Source organism: Salvelinus fontinalis, chromosome 38 (genome assembly GCF_029448725.1).
Source record: "Salvelinus fontinalis isolate EN_2023a chromosome 38, ASM2944872v1, whole genome shotgun sequence".
NCBI classification, from domain to species: Eukaryota; Metazoa; Chordata; class Actinopteri; order Salmoniformes; family Salmonidae; genus Salvelinus; species Salvelinus fontinalis.
Genome location: NC_074702.1, coordinates 16,518,955 through 16,533,786, shown reverse-complemented (window position 1 = coordinate 16,533,786; position 14,832 = coordinate 16,518,955). Strand labels below are relative to the sequence as shown.

The 14,832-nt window shown below is 43.0% G+C and overlaps 1 pseudogene; it reads left to right on the top strand.

The window, feature by feature from the left end:
• Positions 1-14,832, top strand: part of LOC129837154 (activating signal cointegrator 1 complex subunit 3-like) — a 277,375-nt pseudogene that overhangs the window by 13,896 nt on the left and 248,647 nt on the right.

The following is a 14,832-nucleotide window of genomic DNA, read 5'->3' as shown; positions in this document are numbered from 1 at the left end:
TGTTTGGATGTTAATCCCTACAACACAAACAACACAGTCCAGCTCCAACAACCCTTAAATATCTATCTGAGGGTTTGTTGTACAAATCAATATTAGACTCGGTAAATATTTGATGGTGTCCAGGACTCTAGAACAGAGAGGTACAGTATGAAATGCAGTGTCCCTGTCTCTTTGTCATGGGTGAAGGTTGGTAAATCTATAGCCTACAAAGGCAGACAATTACAAATACTTCCCTACTGCTATTCAAGATGGAAAATGTTAATTTTATGTACATTTCACGTAACTGTGAAAAGGCTATTCACCATCCTCTCTACCCAAAGGTTCAACATTCCACCATAACTTATATTCCGTTTTATACCTCCCTCCCTCCCTCCCACATTGTTCTCTCATTTCTTTGTTCCCATCACCTACCCCTCAGGTCTGTTTTGGAGCTGTGTATTGCTCTCGTGTTCTGCATGATTGTCGAACGGCTCAATACACTGAAAAGCTATTACCTAAAGATAGCCTATTAAGGTTAGCTCAGTCCTTCATTCTTTCTCTAGGTTTTGGGGGAGGAGGATGGGAGGTTGGGGGAGGAGGATGGGAGGTTGGGAGAGGTAATGCACCATTATCCATTTAAGTCCAAGATAGTCATCATCTCCAGCACTAGAACAGTCCCTCTCTTTTTGCCCCTCTTGCCTTCCACTACTTCTCACAAATCAGAGAAAATGTAGCAAAGTAGGATTTCACTCTATAGACAAATACCTGGCTCATGCCTTGTATAGTATTACTGTCCTCACAATGACATCTGGAAGGGGACTGTGGCTCTGTCTCCGTCTTTTAGTACGTTCGTCACACACAATATCTCAGATAGCACTAGCCCAATTTTGGCGAAACTTTGGTGAATGATGCATCTTGCCATAGAGATCCGGCACGTACACAATGACACTGATTGGCCCAAGGGGGGTACTGTAGTAATCAACTGAAATTCCAAACTTTGAACAAGCACGTCTCCTGTACCGTTTGAGCTACTATCATGGAATGAGGTGTTGTTATATGCATCCCCTCATGAGCAACACGTTTCTATAAGCTCTGCCCGTTCGTTTTTTTGCTAATTAGACATTTTGTCCCCCATCAAACCAACATTTGAACAAGCATAGCTCCTGCCCTGTTTGAGCTACAGTCATGAAGTTTTGGACATGTAAACATCTTCTCATGAGAAACAAGTTTCCCATAATTACCTATGCCATTTTGGTACTTACAAATGAAATGTCTTTCCACACAACTTGTCATAATACTGAGGGGTGGCATTATCCCTAGCCTGGTCCTACATATGTTTCTACTGTCTTGCCAACTCCTGTGATCAGTGACCAGCACAAATGAATCTGGGACCAGGCTAGTACCAGAGAATACACTGACTTGGTTGGTGCTGAAGCGTTCTCCCCTGTACTAGGATATGTGTCCTGCTGTAACTTAGCTTTGCTGATCTGCTCCTTCCTCTGTATATACAGTAGCCTATGTAGTTCAGTGAAGTATCCTCTCTACATTATACAGCCTTCTCTATTGATCTCCCCCTGTAGCTTGGAGCTGAGCTGACTGGCTCAAAGTTGCCCCTGACTGGCTCAAAGTTGCCCCTGTAGTTCACTGTTTCCCAGGTTTTGCCTACAGTACACTGACTGGTTTGTATTGAAGTCACTTCCCCCCCATGGCCTGTAGCTGAATTCAGTCAGTGATTTCAGTCTGTATTTCCCCACAGCATGGAACTGATTCTACTGGATGTCACTGAAGCTGTTCCCTGTGTAGCACAGTGAGCCCAGTGCCTGACTGATTGTTATTTTCATACACTGAACCCCATGCTGAGCTAGCAGTATCACTCCTCGTCTCTCCTGCTTTCTCTCTCCTCTTTTTGGAGATGTTTTCTTCGCTTGGAGGCTAATAGTTGTTTTTTTACCCCTTAAAATGTGAACAAAGCTGCGAGTAGCTGAAGATGTGTGTGGGAGGATAAGGATGGATAATTTGTCATTGCTGGGGTTGTCGTCGGTTCCAAATCGTAGGCAGGCATCAAAGAAATTGAAAAAATATATATATATATAAAGCTGGAGTTTTAGTTTTTCCGAACGTTTCTTGAATATTTAAAAACATATTTGTATAGCCTAAGGGATTCATGTTATCTATTTGAGTCATTCATTTCCCACTAGTTTATTCAAATACATTTACAGCGGTGGTTGTGATACTGTAAATTAACCACCTAATTTTAAAAGCCCAGTTATGTCAAGAATTAGATTATCTTGCGTGTGTGTGAGAGAATACTGTGAAATTGTAAATGAGTTAATAGACGAATAAGAGTTCCAAAGCTCTCTGCCAATAACAGCTTGTTTTCAGTTTACCCCTCTCCACTCAGACAACTCCCAGACAGTCCTAGCAAAATTCTATCATGAGAAATTGCTCTTTGCTAAGAAGCAATTTAGTTTTTTCCCCCACCATTTTCATTGTTTTCAATCACAGTAAGGTACTTAATTGTTACCCAGAAATAATTTGATATTGAGCCAAAAAACATCTGCATTGGACTTACTCTCGTACCCGTACTCGTAGTCCTTTACACTCATACACGTGTTGAAAATGGCAGATTTGTGTTAAATGCCAAAATTGGAACGCAGTGGCTGTACAGTAACATGTGCTATACATGACGTCAGAGCTCTGGCTCTCTGCTTCACAGCGCTGTACGGATTGTAGTGCTGAGAGATTAGTGCTTTTTGAGGTAGTTTCAGTTTGATTATAAAAAATACAAATGCTCTATGCATTATGTGGGTTGAATGCTGTGACAACACAGAATAAAGTTCCATGATGGCAGTGACTACCCATTACTGCTTATCACTTATTAACCATCATTTATTCACATTACTTTAGTTTAATAAAATATTTCAGTTATGTATATTACATTTGTTTTATTCGATGACTTTGTTTCACTCCAAGTCATCATCTCATCTCTATAGAGCTGATGCCTATGCTGTCTGCCAAAATCACCATTTTAGTAGTTCTTCAAAGTAAATAAGACATACTTTAATGACCGCTGAAACTATGTCACTTAGATAATGTATTTTCAGGTAGAGATACCTTGCACAGTCTTCTCTGTTATTTAGCAGGTGTAAAAGAGACACAGACCGGACATGTAAGCGTGCAATGGATTGCGGTCATTGTAGTTAGTTTACAGCAGAAAACTTGGTAATTATGTAGCATATTAGCTTCCTACTACATCGCAGTTTGGGTTTAATCTGACTTATCTCTAGAAAAACTCACATTGAGCTCACAGGAAAAACCTAAACGAAATGGAATAAAAATAATTTTACAGACCTCTGTCAATTAGTTGTTTAAAAACAAAAAATATACACCATTTTGGTTAATCACTCGACAAGAAGTTGCCCCCATCTCTTCCAGTAATTGGCCAACGTTTGCACTTTTGTTGTCTGAGTGAGCAATATGCTGTACATTAGCATGACTCTATGTATTTTAAAAGATGAAACATTGAGAATTTATAATAAATACAGCTTTGATGTTTAGGGTTAGTCTTACTGGGGTCCTACACATAACAAATACATTACAGACAAAAGACTAACATGTAGTGTGTGTGCATCTATCAGTCACACATGTCAATACAACAATTAGGTCACATGGGGGGGAGAGGCATGCTGTGAGGTGTTGCTTTATTTGTTTTTTGAAACCAGTTATGCTGTTCACTTGCGCTATATAAGATGGCTCTGTATAATACTGTACGTTTCTTTGAATTTGTTCTGGACCTGGGGGACTGTGAAAAGACCCCTGGTGGCATGTCTGGTGGGGTAAGTGTGTGTGTGTGTGTGTGTCAGTGCTGTGTGTAAGTTGACTATGCAATTATGATTTGTTTTCCCTGAATTGCATTGTGAAAGCCTAACTGTAAGATAGTATTTTAGAACTTAGCTAGTCATGTTGGCAATAGAACAAGCTTTCAAATGATGCCTTGTTTCAGTTGAACTGTTGTGTCCTCACCTTTGGTCTAATATTTTTTCATAATTTCCAAACTGTTCCCTTTCAGTTGCTACCATGGTTATGCATATGCTTTTCATATTTCTTCTGCAAGAAACATTTCAACTTAGCCCTATCCGTATAGGCCAATTCTCACAGGTTTAAAGGGTTGGACTTAGTAACTCAAGAATAAATCATTATCAGTTTGTGTGCAATTTATTAGTATGTATATTTAATCAATCGATCTGTGTGTAATTAAGCAGTATAAATCATTAGTTAGCTGTGGTTGGTTCTATGGTACCTGAGCCTAGGTGTGGTATAAAGTGCCAGGTCGTTTTGACCAGGGAATGAAGCTAAGGTATACTGGGCAGGTAGACGCACCACAATCGTCTGACCTGATGGGACTGAATAGGTAGCCTAGATAATCACTAGCCTGTGCACAGTGGTACAAAACTGGTTGAAATGTCGTCGTTAATGACGACGTAATCCATTTGTGACGATGACATTTTAACCACCATATTAGGCTATATCCACCTACCAGGATCTGTTTTCTTTACGTTATTTTGGAACTGCCAGTGTTAGGGGGCTAGGGGAAGGGCTTAGTGTTTTTCACATCAAGCTCACTTGTGTTCCATGATACTTTATCTCTGGACAATACTGCATCCTAAAGTCTTCACTTCTCTAGGTCACTTCCAGCCCCTGGAAAAATGAGCTGAGTGTGGTGAACTAAAGGTTCATTTTTAATATTGAATCACATTGATATATTAACTTCCTTTTACACTGTTGGGGCAGTGGTTCTACACTGCAGGGCTGATTGGCCTACTTTAGCTTGCCTCTTCCTCTCTTTGTCATGTATTGACCACAGAGAAGAGAGACACAGGACATTTTCTGTGATGTTTTTTTCTTTCCTTTTCTTCCCTTCCACCCATCCACAATTCACATTACACGCATGGAGAGGAAGTGGTGATAGGCTTCTTCTTCTCTTTTCGCTTGTCAAAGTTCACCTGCCTGACAGACGGCTTTTGAGATTAAAGTTGCCTTGACGACAGAGGGGAGAGGTCAGGAGGGGCTAAAAGAGGCTGATTAAATTTCCCACTTTCTGCATTCCATCAAAGAATAAGTGGCATTTGGTGGGAGGGTCTGGGTCTGTCAACTGCTGATTATCTTTCAAATTGCAAACTCGTTAATCGGCATATTTGGTAAATACAGTTGAAGACGGAAGTTTACATACACCTTAGCCAAACACATTTAAACTCGGTTTTTCACAATTCCTGACATTTAATCTTAGTAAAAATTCCATGTCTTAGGTCAGTTAGGATCACCATTTTATTTTAAGAATTTGAAATGTCAGAATAATAGTAGAGTGATTTATTTATTTATTTAATCACGTTCCCAGTGTGTCAGAAGTTTACATACACTCATTTAGTATTTGGTAGCATTGGCTTTAAATTGTTTAACTTGGGTCAAATGTTTTGGGTATCCTTCCACAAGCTTCCCACATTAAGTTGGGTGAATTTTGGCCCATTCCTCCTGACAGAGCTGGTGTAAATGAGTCAGGTTTGTAGGCCTCCTTGCTCGCACACGCTTTTTAAGTTATGCCCGCAACTTTTCCATGGGCTTGAGGTCAGGGCTTTGTGATGGCCACTCCAATACCTTGACTTTGTCCTTAAGCCATTTTGCCACAACTTTGGAAGTATGCTTGGGGTCATTGTCCATTTCGAAGACCCATTTCAATCAATCAATCAATCAATTTTATTTTATATAGCCCTTCGTACATCAGATAATATCTCGAAGTGCTGTACAGAAACCCAGCCTAAAACCCCAAACAGCTAGAATGCAGGTGTAGAAGCACGGTGGCTAGGAAAAACTCCCTAGAAAGGCCAAAACCTAGGAAGAAACCTAGAGAGGAACCAGGCTATGAGGGGTGGCCAGTCCTCTTCTGGCTGTGCCGGGTGGAGATTATAACAGAACTATGCCAAGATGTTCAAAAATGTTCATAAGTGACAAGCATGGTCAAATAATAATCATGAATAATTTTCAGTTGGCTTTTCATAGCTGATCATTAAGAGTTGAAAAACAACAGGTCTGGGACAGGTGGCGGTTCCATAACCGCAGGCAGAACAGCTGAAACTGGAATAGCAGCAAGGCCAGGCGGACTGGGGACAGCAAGGAGTCACCACGGGCGGCAGTCCCGACGCATGGTCCTAGGGCCCAGGTCCTCCGAGAGAAAGAAGGAGAGAAGGAGAAAATTAGAGAGAGCCAAGATTTTCAAAATGTTCATAAATGACAAGCATGGTCAAATAATAATCAGGAATAAATCTCAGTTGGCTTTTCATAGCCGATCATTAAGAGTTGAAAACAGCTGGTCTGGGACAGGTAGGGGTTCCATAACCACAGGCAGAAGAGTTGAAACTGGAATAGCAGCAAGGCCAGGCGGACTGGGGGCAGCAAGGAGTCACCACGGCCGGTAGTCCCGACGTATGGTCCTAGGGCTCAGGTCCTCCGAGAGAAAGAGAGAAGGAGAAAATTAGAGAAAGCCAAGATTTTCAAAATGTTCATAAATGACAAGCATGGTCAAATAATAATCAGGAATAAATCTCAGTTGGCTTTTCATAGCCGATCATTAAGAGTTGAAAACAGCAGGTCTGGGACAGGTAGGGGTTCCATAACCACAGGCAGAAGAGTTGAAACTGGAATAGCAGCAAGGCCAGGCGGACTGGGGGCAGCAAGGAGTCACCACGGCCGGTAGTCCCGACGTATGGTCCTAGGGCTCAGGTCCTCCGAGAGAAAGAGAGAAGGAGAAAATTAGAGAGAGCCAAGATTTTCAAAATGTTCATAAATGACAAGCATGGTCAAATAATAATCAGGAATAAATCTCAGTTGGCTTTTCATAGCCGATCATTAAGAGTTGAAAACAGCAGGTCTGGGACAGGTAGGGGTTCCATAACCACAGGCAGAAGAGTTGAAACTGGAATAGCAGCAAGGCCAGGCGGACTGGGGGCAGCAAGGAGTCACCACGGCCGGTAGTCCCGACGTATGGTCCTAGGGCTCAGGTCCTCCGAGAGAAAGAGAGAAGGAGAAAATTAGAGAGAGCCAAGATTTTCAAAATGTTCATAAATGACAAGCATGGTCAAATAATAATCAGGAATAAATCTCAGTTGGCTTTTCATAGCCGATCATTAAGAGTTGAAAAAAGCAGGTCTGGGACAGGTAGGGGTTTCGTAACCGCAGGCAGAAACAGTTGAAACTGGAATAGCAGCAAGGCCGGGCGGACTGGGGACAGCAAGGTGTCAGCATGCCCGGTAGTCCTGACGTATGGTCCTAGGGCTCAGGTTCTCAGAGAGAAAGAGAGAACGAGAGAATTAGAGAGAGCATACTTAAATTCACACAGGACACTGGATAAGACAGGAGAAGTATTCCAGGTATAACCAACTGACCCTAGCCCCCCGACACATAAACTACTGCAGCATAAATACTGGAGGCTGAGACAGGAGCGGTCAGGAGACACTGTGGCCCCATCCGAAGAAACCCCCGGACAGGGCCAAACAGGAAGGATATAACCCCACCCACTCTGCCAAAGCACAGCCCCCACACCACTAGAGGGATATCCTCAACCACCAACTTACAATCCTGAGACAAGGCCGAGTATAGCCCACAAAGGTCTCCACCACAGCACAACCAAGGGGGGGCGCCAACCCAGACAGGAAGTTCACGTCAGTAACTCAACCCACTCAAGTGACGCACCCCTCCTAGGGACGGCATGAAAGAGCACCAGCAAGCCAGTGACTCAGCCCCAGTAACAGGGTTAGAGGCAGAGAATCCCAGTGGAGAGAGGGGAAACCGGCCCTGGAGAGACAGCAAGGGCGGTTCGTTGCTCCAGAGCCTTTCCGTTCACCTTCACACTCCTGGGCCAGACTACACTCAATCATATGACCTACTGAAGAGATAAGTCTTCAGTAAAGACTTAAAGGTTGAGACTGAGTCTGCGTCTCTCACATGGGTAGGCAGACTGTTCCATAAAAATGGAGATCTATAGGAGAAAGCCCTGCCTCCAGCTGTTTGCTTAGAAATTTTAGGGACAATTAGGAGGCCTGCGTCTTGTGACCGTAGCGTACGTGTAGGTATGTACGGCAGGACCAACTCGGAAAGATAGGTAGGAGCAAGCCCATGTAACGCTTTAAAGGTTAACAGTAAAACCTTGAAATCAGCCCTTGCCTTAACGGGAAGCCAGTGTAGGGAAGCTAGCACTGGAGTAATATGATCAAATTTCTTGGTTCTAGTCAGGATTCTAGCAGCCGTATTTAGCACTAACTGAAGTTTATTTAGTGCTTTATCCGGGTAGCCGGAAAGTAGAGCATTGCAGTAGTCTAACCTAGAAGTAACAAATGCATGGATTAATTTTTCTGCATCATTTTTGGACAGAAAATTTCTGATTTTTGCAATGTTACGTAGATGGAAAAAAGCTGTCCTTGAAACAGTCTTGATATGTTCGTCAAAAGAGAGATCAGGGTCAAGAGTAACACCGAGGTCCTTCACAGTTTTATTTGAGACGACTTTACAACCATCAAGATGAATTGTCAGATTTAACAGAAGATCTCTTTGTTTCTTGGGACCTAGAACAAGCATCTCTGTTTTGTCCGAGTTTAAAAGTAGAAAGTTTTCAGCCATCCACTTCCTTATGTCTGAAACACAGGCTTCTAGCGAGGGCAATTTTGGGGCTTCACCATGTTTCATTGAAATGTACAGCTGTGTGTCATCCGCATAGCAGTGAAAGTTAACATTATGTTTTCGAATAACATCCCCAAGAGGTAAAATATATAGTGAAAACAATAGTGGTCCTAAAACGGAACCTTGAGGAACACCGAAATGTACAGTTGATTTGTCAGAGGACAGACCATTCACAGAGACAAACTGATATCTTTCCGACAGGTAAGATCTAAACCAGGCCAGAACTTGTCCGTGTAGACCAATTTGGGTTTCCAGTCTCTCCAAAAGAATGTGGTGATCGATGGTGTCAAAGGCAGCACTAAGGTCTAGTAGCACGAGGACAGATGCAGAGCCTCGGTCTGACGCCATTAAAAGGTCATTTACCACCTTCACAAGTGCAGTCTCAGTGCTATGATGGGGTCTAAAACCAGACTGAAGCATTTCGTATACATTGTTTGTCTTCAGAAAGGCAGTGAGTTGCTGCGCAACAGCTTTTTCTAAAATTTTTGAGAGGAATGGAAGATTCGATATAGGCCGATAGTTTTTTATATTTTCCGGGTCAAGGTTTGGCTTTTTCAAGAGAGGCTTTATCACTGCCACTTTTAGTGAGTTTGGTACACATCCGGTGGATAGAGAGCTGTTTATTATGTTCAACATAGGAGGGCCAAGCACAGGAAGCAGCTCCTTCAGCAGTTTAGTAGGAATAGGATCCTGTAGGCAGCTTGAAGGTTTAGAGGCCATGATTATTTTCATCATTGTGTCAAGAGATATAGTACTAAAACACTTAAGTGTCTCTCCCGATCCCAGGCCCTCGCAGAGCTGTGCAGATCCAGGACAGCTAAGCCCTGGAGGAATACGCAGATTCAAAGAGGAGTCCGTAATTTGCTTTCTAATGGTCATGATCTTTTCCTCAAAGAAGTTCATGAATTTATTACTGCTGAAGTGAAAGCCATCCTCTCTTGGGGAATGCTGCTTTTTAGTTAGCTTTGCAACAGTATCAAAAAGAAATTTTGGATTGTTCTTATTTTCCTCGATTAAGTTGGAAAAGTAGGATGATCGAGCAGCAGTGAGGGCTCTTCGGTACTGCACGGTACTGTCTTTCCAAGCTAGTCGGAAGACTTCCAGTTTTGTGTGGCGCCATTTCCGTTCCAATTTCCTGGAAGCTTGCTTTAAAGCTCGGGTATTTTCTGTATACCAGGGAGCTAGTTTCTTATGACAAATGTTTTTCGTTTTTAGGGGTGCAACTGCATCTAGGGTATTGCGCAAGGTTAAATTGAGTTCCTCAGTTAAGTGGTTAACTGATTTTTGTCCTCTGACGTCCTTGGGTAGGCAGAAGGAGTCTGGAAGGGCATCAAGGAATTTTTGTGTTGTCTGAGAATTTATAGCACGACTTTTGATGCTCCTTGGTTGGGGTCTGAGCAGATTATTTGTTGCGATTGCAAACGTAATAAAATGGTGGTCCGATAGTCCAGGATTATGTGGAAAAACATTAAGATCTACAACATTTATTCCATGGGACAAAACTAGGTCCAGAGTATGACTGTGGCAGTGAGTAGGTCCAGAGACATGTTGGACAAAACCCACTGAGTCGATGATGGCTCCGAAAGACTTTTGGAGTGGGTCTGTGGACTTCTCCATGTGAATATTAAAATCACCAAAAATTAGAATATGATCTGCTATGACTACAAGGTCTGATAGGAATTCAGGAAACTCAGAGAGGAACGCTGTATATGGCCCAGGAGGCCTGTAAACAGTAGCTATAAAAAGTGATTGAGTAGGCTGCATAGATTTCATGACTAGAAGCTCAAAAGACGAAAACGCCTTTGCGGGATGCACGGGGGATATGGTCACTAGTGTAACCAGGAGGTGAGGCCTCATTTAACACAGTAAATTCATCAGGCTTAAGCCATGTTTCAGTCAGGCCAATCACATCAAGATTATGATCAGTGATTAGTTCATTGACTATGACTGCCTTTGAAGTGAGGGATCTAACATTAAGTAACCCTATTTTGAGATGTGAGGTATCACGATCTCTTTCAATAATGGCAGGAATGGAGGAGGTCTTTATCCTAATAAGATTGCTAAGGCGAACACCGCCATGTTTAGTTTTGCCCAACCTAGGTCGAGGCACAGACACAGTCTCAATGGGTATGGCTGAGCTGACTACACTGACTGTGCTATTGGCAGACTCCACTAAGCTGGCAGGTTGGCTAACAGCCTGCTGCCTGGCCTGCACCCTATTTCATTGTGGGGCTAAAGGAGTTAGAGCCCTATCTATGTTGGTAGATAAGATGAGAGCACCCCTCCAGGTAGGATGGAGTCCGTCACTCCTTAGCAGGTCAGGCTTGGTCCTGTTTGTGGGTGAGTCCCAGAAAGAGGGCCAATTATCTACAAATTCTATCTTTTGGGAGGGGCAGAAAACAGTTTTCAACCAGCGATTGAGTGCTGAGACTCTGCTGTAGAGCTCGTCACTCCCCCTAACTGGGAGGGGGCCAGAGACAATTACTCGATGCCGACACATCTTTCTAGCTGATTTACACGCTGAAGCTATGTTGCACTTGGTGACCTCTGACTGTTTCATCCTAACATCGTTGGTGCCGACGTGGATAACAATATCTCTATACTCTCTACACTCGCCAGATTTAGCTTTAGCCAGCACCATCTTAAGATTAGCCTTAACGTCGGTAGCCCTGCCCCCTGGTAAACAGTGTATGATCGCTGGGTGATTCGTTTTAAGTCTAATAGTGCGGGTAATGGAGTCGCCAATGACTAGGGTTTTCAATTTGTCAGAGCTAACGGTGGGAGCCTTCGGCGTCTCAGACCCCGTAACGGGAGGAGTAGAGACAAGAGAAGACTCAGACTCAGACTCCGACTCGCTACATAATGGGGAAAACCGGTTGAAAGTTTCTGTCGGCTGAATGAGCGACACCGGTTGAGCATTCCAACAGCATTTCCCTCCAGAAGCCATGAGAAAGTTGTCCGGCTGCGGGGACTGTGCGGGGGGATTTATACTAACGTTACTATCTGTACTTACTGGTGGCACAGACGCTGTTTCTTCCTTTCCTACACTGAAAATACCCTTGCCTAACGATTGCGTCTGAAGCTGGGCTTGCAGCACAGCTATTTTCGCCGTAAGGCGATCGTTCTCCTGTATATTATGAGTACAGCGACTGCAATTAGAAGACATCATGTTAATGTTACTACTTAGCTTCGGCTGTTGAAGGTGTTGACGAACCATGTCCAGATAAAGCGTCCGGAGTGAAAAGGTTGAATGAGGGAAAAAAGTTGCGATGGAAAAACTAAAAATATAAACGGTAATTAAAAACAGAAACAAAACAAAAAACGTAAAGTTGTCAGCTAGCAAAGTAAAGTAAAGTTCGCAGCAAATCGCACAGCAACAAAACGCACAGCAACACCATTTGTGACCAAGCTTTAACTTCCCGACTGATGTCTTGAGATGTTGCTTCAATAGATCCACATAATTTCCCCCCCTCATGATGCCTTCTATTTTGTGAACTGCACCAGTTATTCCTGCAGCAAAGCACCCCCACAACATGATGCTGCCACCCCTGTGCTTCACGGTTGGGATGGTGTTCTTCGGCTTGCAAGAATTCCCCTTTTTCCTATAAACATAACGATGGTCATTTTGGTCAAACAGTTCTATTTTTGTTTCATCAGACCAGAGGACATTTCTCCAAAAAGTACAATCTTTGTCCCCATGTGCAAACCATAGTTAGGCTTTTTTATGGAGGGTTTATAGCAGTGGCTTCTTCCTTGCTGAGCGGCATTTCAGGTTATGTCGATATAGGACTCGTTTTACTGTGGATATATATACTTTTTATCTGTTTCCTCCAGCATCTTCACAAAGTCCTCTGCTGTTGTTCTGGGATTGATTTGTACTTTTTGCTCCAAAGTACGTTCATCTCTAGGAGATAGAAGGCGTCTCCTTCCTGAGCGGTATGATGGCTGCGTGGTACCATGGTGTTTATACTGCACACTATTGTTTGTACAGATGAACGTGGTACCTTCAGGCATTTGGAAATTTGCTCCCAAGGATGTACCAGACTTGTGGAGGTCTACATTTTTTTCTGAGGTCTTGGCTGAATTCCTTTGATTTTCCCATGATGTCAAGCAAAGAGGCAGTGAGTTTGAAGGTAGGCCTTGAAATACATGTACCTGTGGATGTATTTCAACCTCCAATTGACTCAAAGTAAGTCAATTAGCCTATCAGAAGCTTCTAAAGCCATGACATGATTTTCTGGAATTTTCCAAGCTGTCTGAAGCCACAGTCAACTTAGTGTATGTAAACTTCTGACCGACTGGAATTGTGAAATAATCTGTCTGTAAACAATAGTTGGAAAAATGTATTGTGTCATGCACAAAGTAGATGTCCTAACCGACTTGCCAAAACTATAGTTTGTTAACAAGAAATTTGTGGAGTGGTTGAAAAACGAGTTTTAATGACTCCAACCTAAGTGTATGTAAACTTCCGACTTCAACTGTACATGTACTCTGCCTGACGGCTGTTTTATCAGATCTCTGAATGAGAATTGAAATGTGTGCAGCATACTCCACCTCACGTGATTCAGCTAGCTGGTACTATTGATGAAGGCAGGAGATGGTGAGACTCTTCTGTGATTTGCTTTCCAGGAAGGTTCATAGATATGGATTGTGTTCTATATATAGAATTATTATGACAAAGAATAGACTCATGTCTTCTCTAAGCTCTCCCTGAGTTTATGGCCTTTTAAATCATGTTTGAGCAATGAAGCACACACATGCTGTCTCTGAGTAAAATAAAAAACGGAGGGAATTTGAGCTGTTCAGGGTGATCTTAATCATTGCTGACATGGTCATAAACTAGTTGGTATCTCTGAAGACAAACGGTCAGGCAGGGAAACACGCAATGCACCGTCAGCCAGCCCGCTAGGTACTATGGAACTGTCTGTGGAACATGTTATACATATTAAAATGAGCCAAGACGTGACTTGCAAGATAGTTCCGCTTTCTCATTCACCCACACAGACACACACACTCACGTGGTAGGCACACAGACACACATTCATGCATGCAGTAGGTGGGCGCACACACACACACACACAGACCGTTACCATGCACACACACACCACGTCACGCATCCTATAAGCTTGTTGGTTTACTCCCGTGCTCTATCGACATGCTAGAGCACGTGTTGAGCTAATTGCTCAGTATCTGTTTACATTTGTTTAGAAAGTGGTAACCACAAGGGGGAAAAGCTCAATTTGAATGCAGCAAATTCCCCAATCATATCTAGCAAACCCAATAGATGGTGAACGCACCAGCGCAGCAGCACAGAGCTCACACAGAGCAAGAGACTGAGTGGGTGAGCGAGCCACATGAAAGGGAAGGGAAGAGAAGAGAGAGAAAGGAGAGGTGTGGATGTACAACCACAGTGTCAGCGGGGGCTACGAGAGGGGGGCTAGGGGGGTACAGACGTGACCGTGTCCCAAATGTAGTTGTGAAGAAAGGAGAAGAGCTGCTGCCTTTGATATGGAAATGTCTGTGAAGGTAGAGAGGGCGTCAGAGGGCTGGATGAAAAATTCAAAAGGGCCTTTTGAGTCTTGATGGGCATTCACTCTGAGAAAAGAGTGGGAGAGGGAGAAAGTGAGAGAGAGAGGATGGACAGGCACTGACAGGGAGTTAGTTTTTCATCTATATGATTTTTACTCTCATTCCAGTGTTACAGGGAGGGGAGGATGATGCAATCTGGTCCTCCTACTTGACAGACAAGGCCTACTTCACACAGCTCAGACTGGAAGGTTAATTGGTTAAGACCTATACAAACTTGTTGGGATTTTACATATTTACTTCACTGATATAACCATATTCAGTGGTTCCTCATGCTGTGTTACTGTAAAGGGCTTTGTGACAAATGTTGCTGTAAACATGGCTACATAAATACATTGATAAATTGATATTGATTGATATCCATTCTTGTTTTTCTACTCTCACCATTTTTATTCTCCAAATAGTTTGTCTAAATGTGGGACTTGAGTACGCAGTGGTCCAGTCCTCATTTCCTCCCTGTTCCATCTGATTCAGACATGTTAACCCCAGCTCCCAGTGGGTCAGTTGACTGCATTTCATTAGGGATTAGGAATGGGTCTG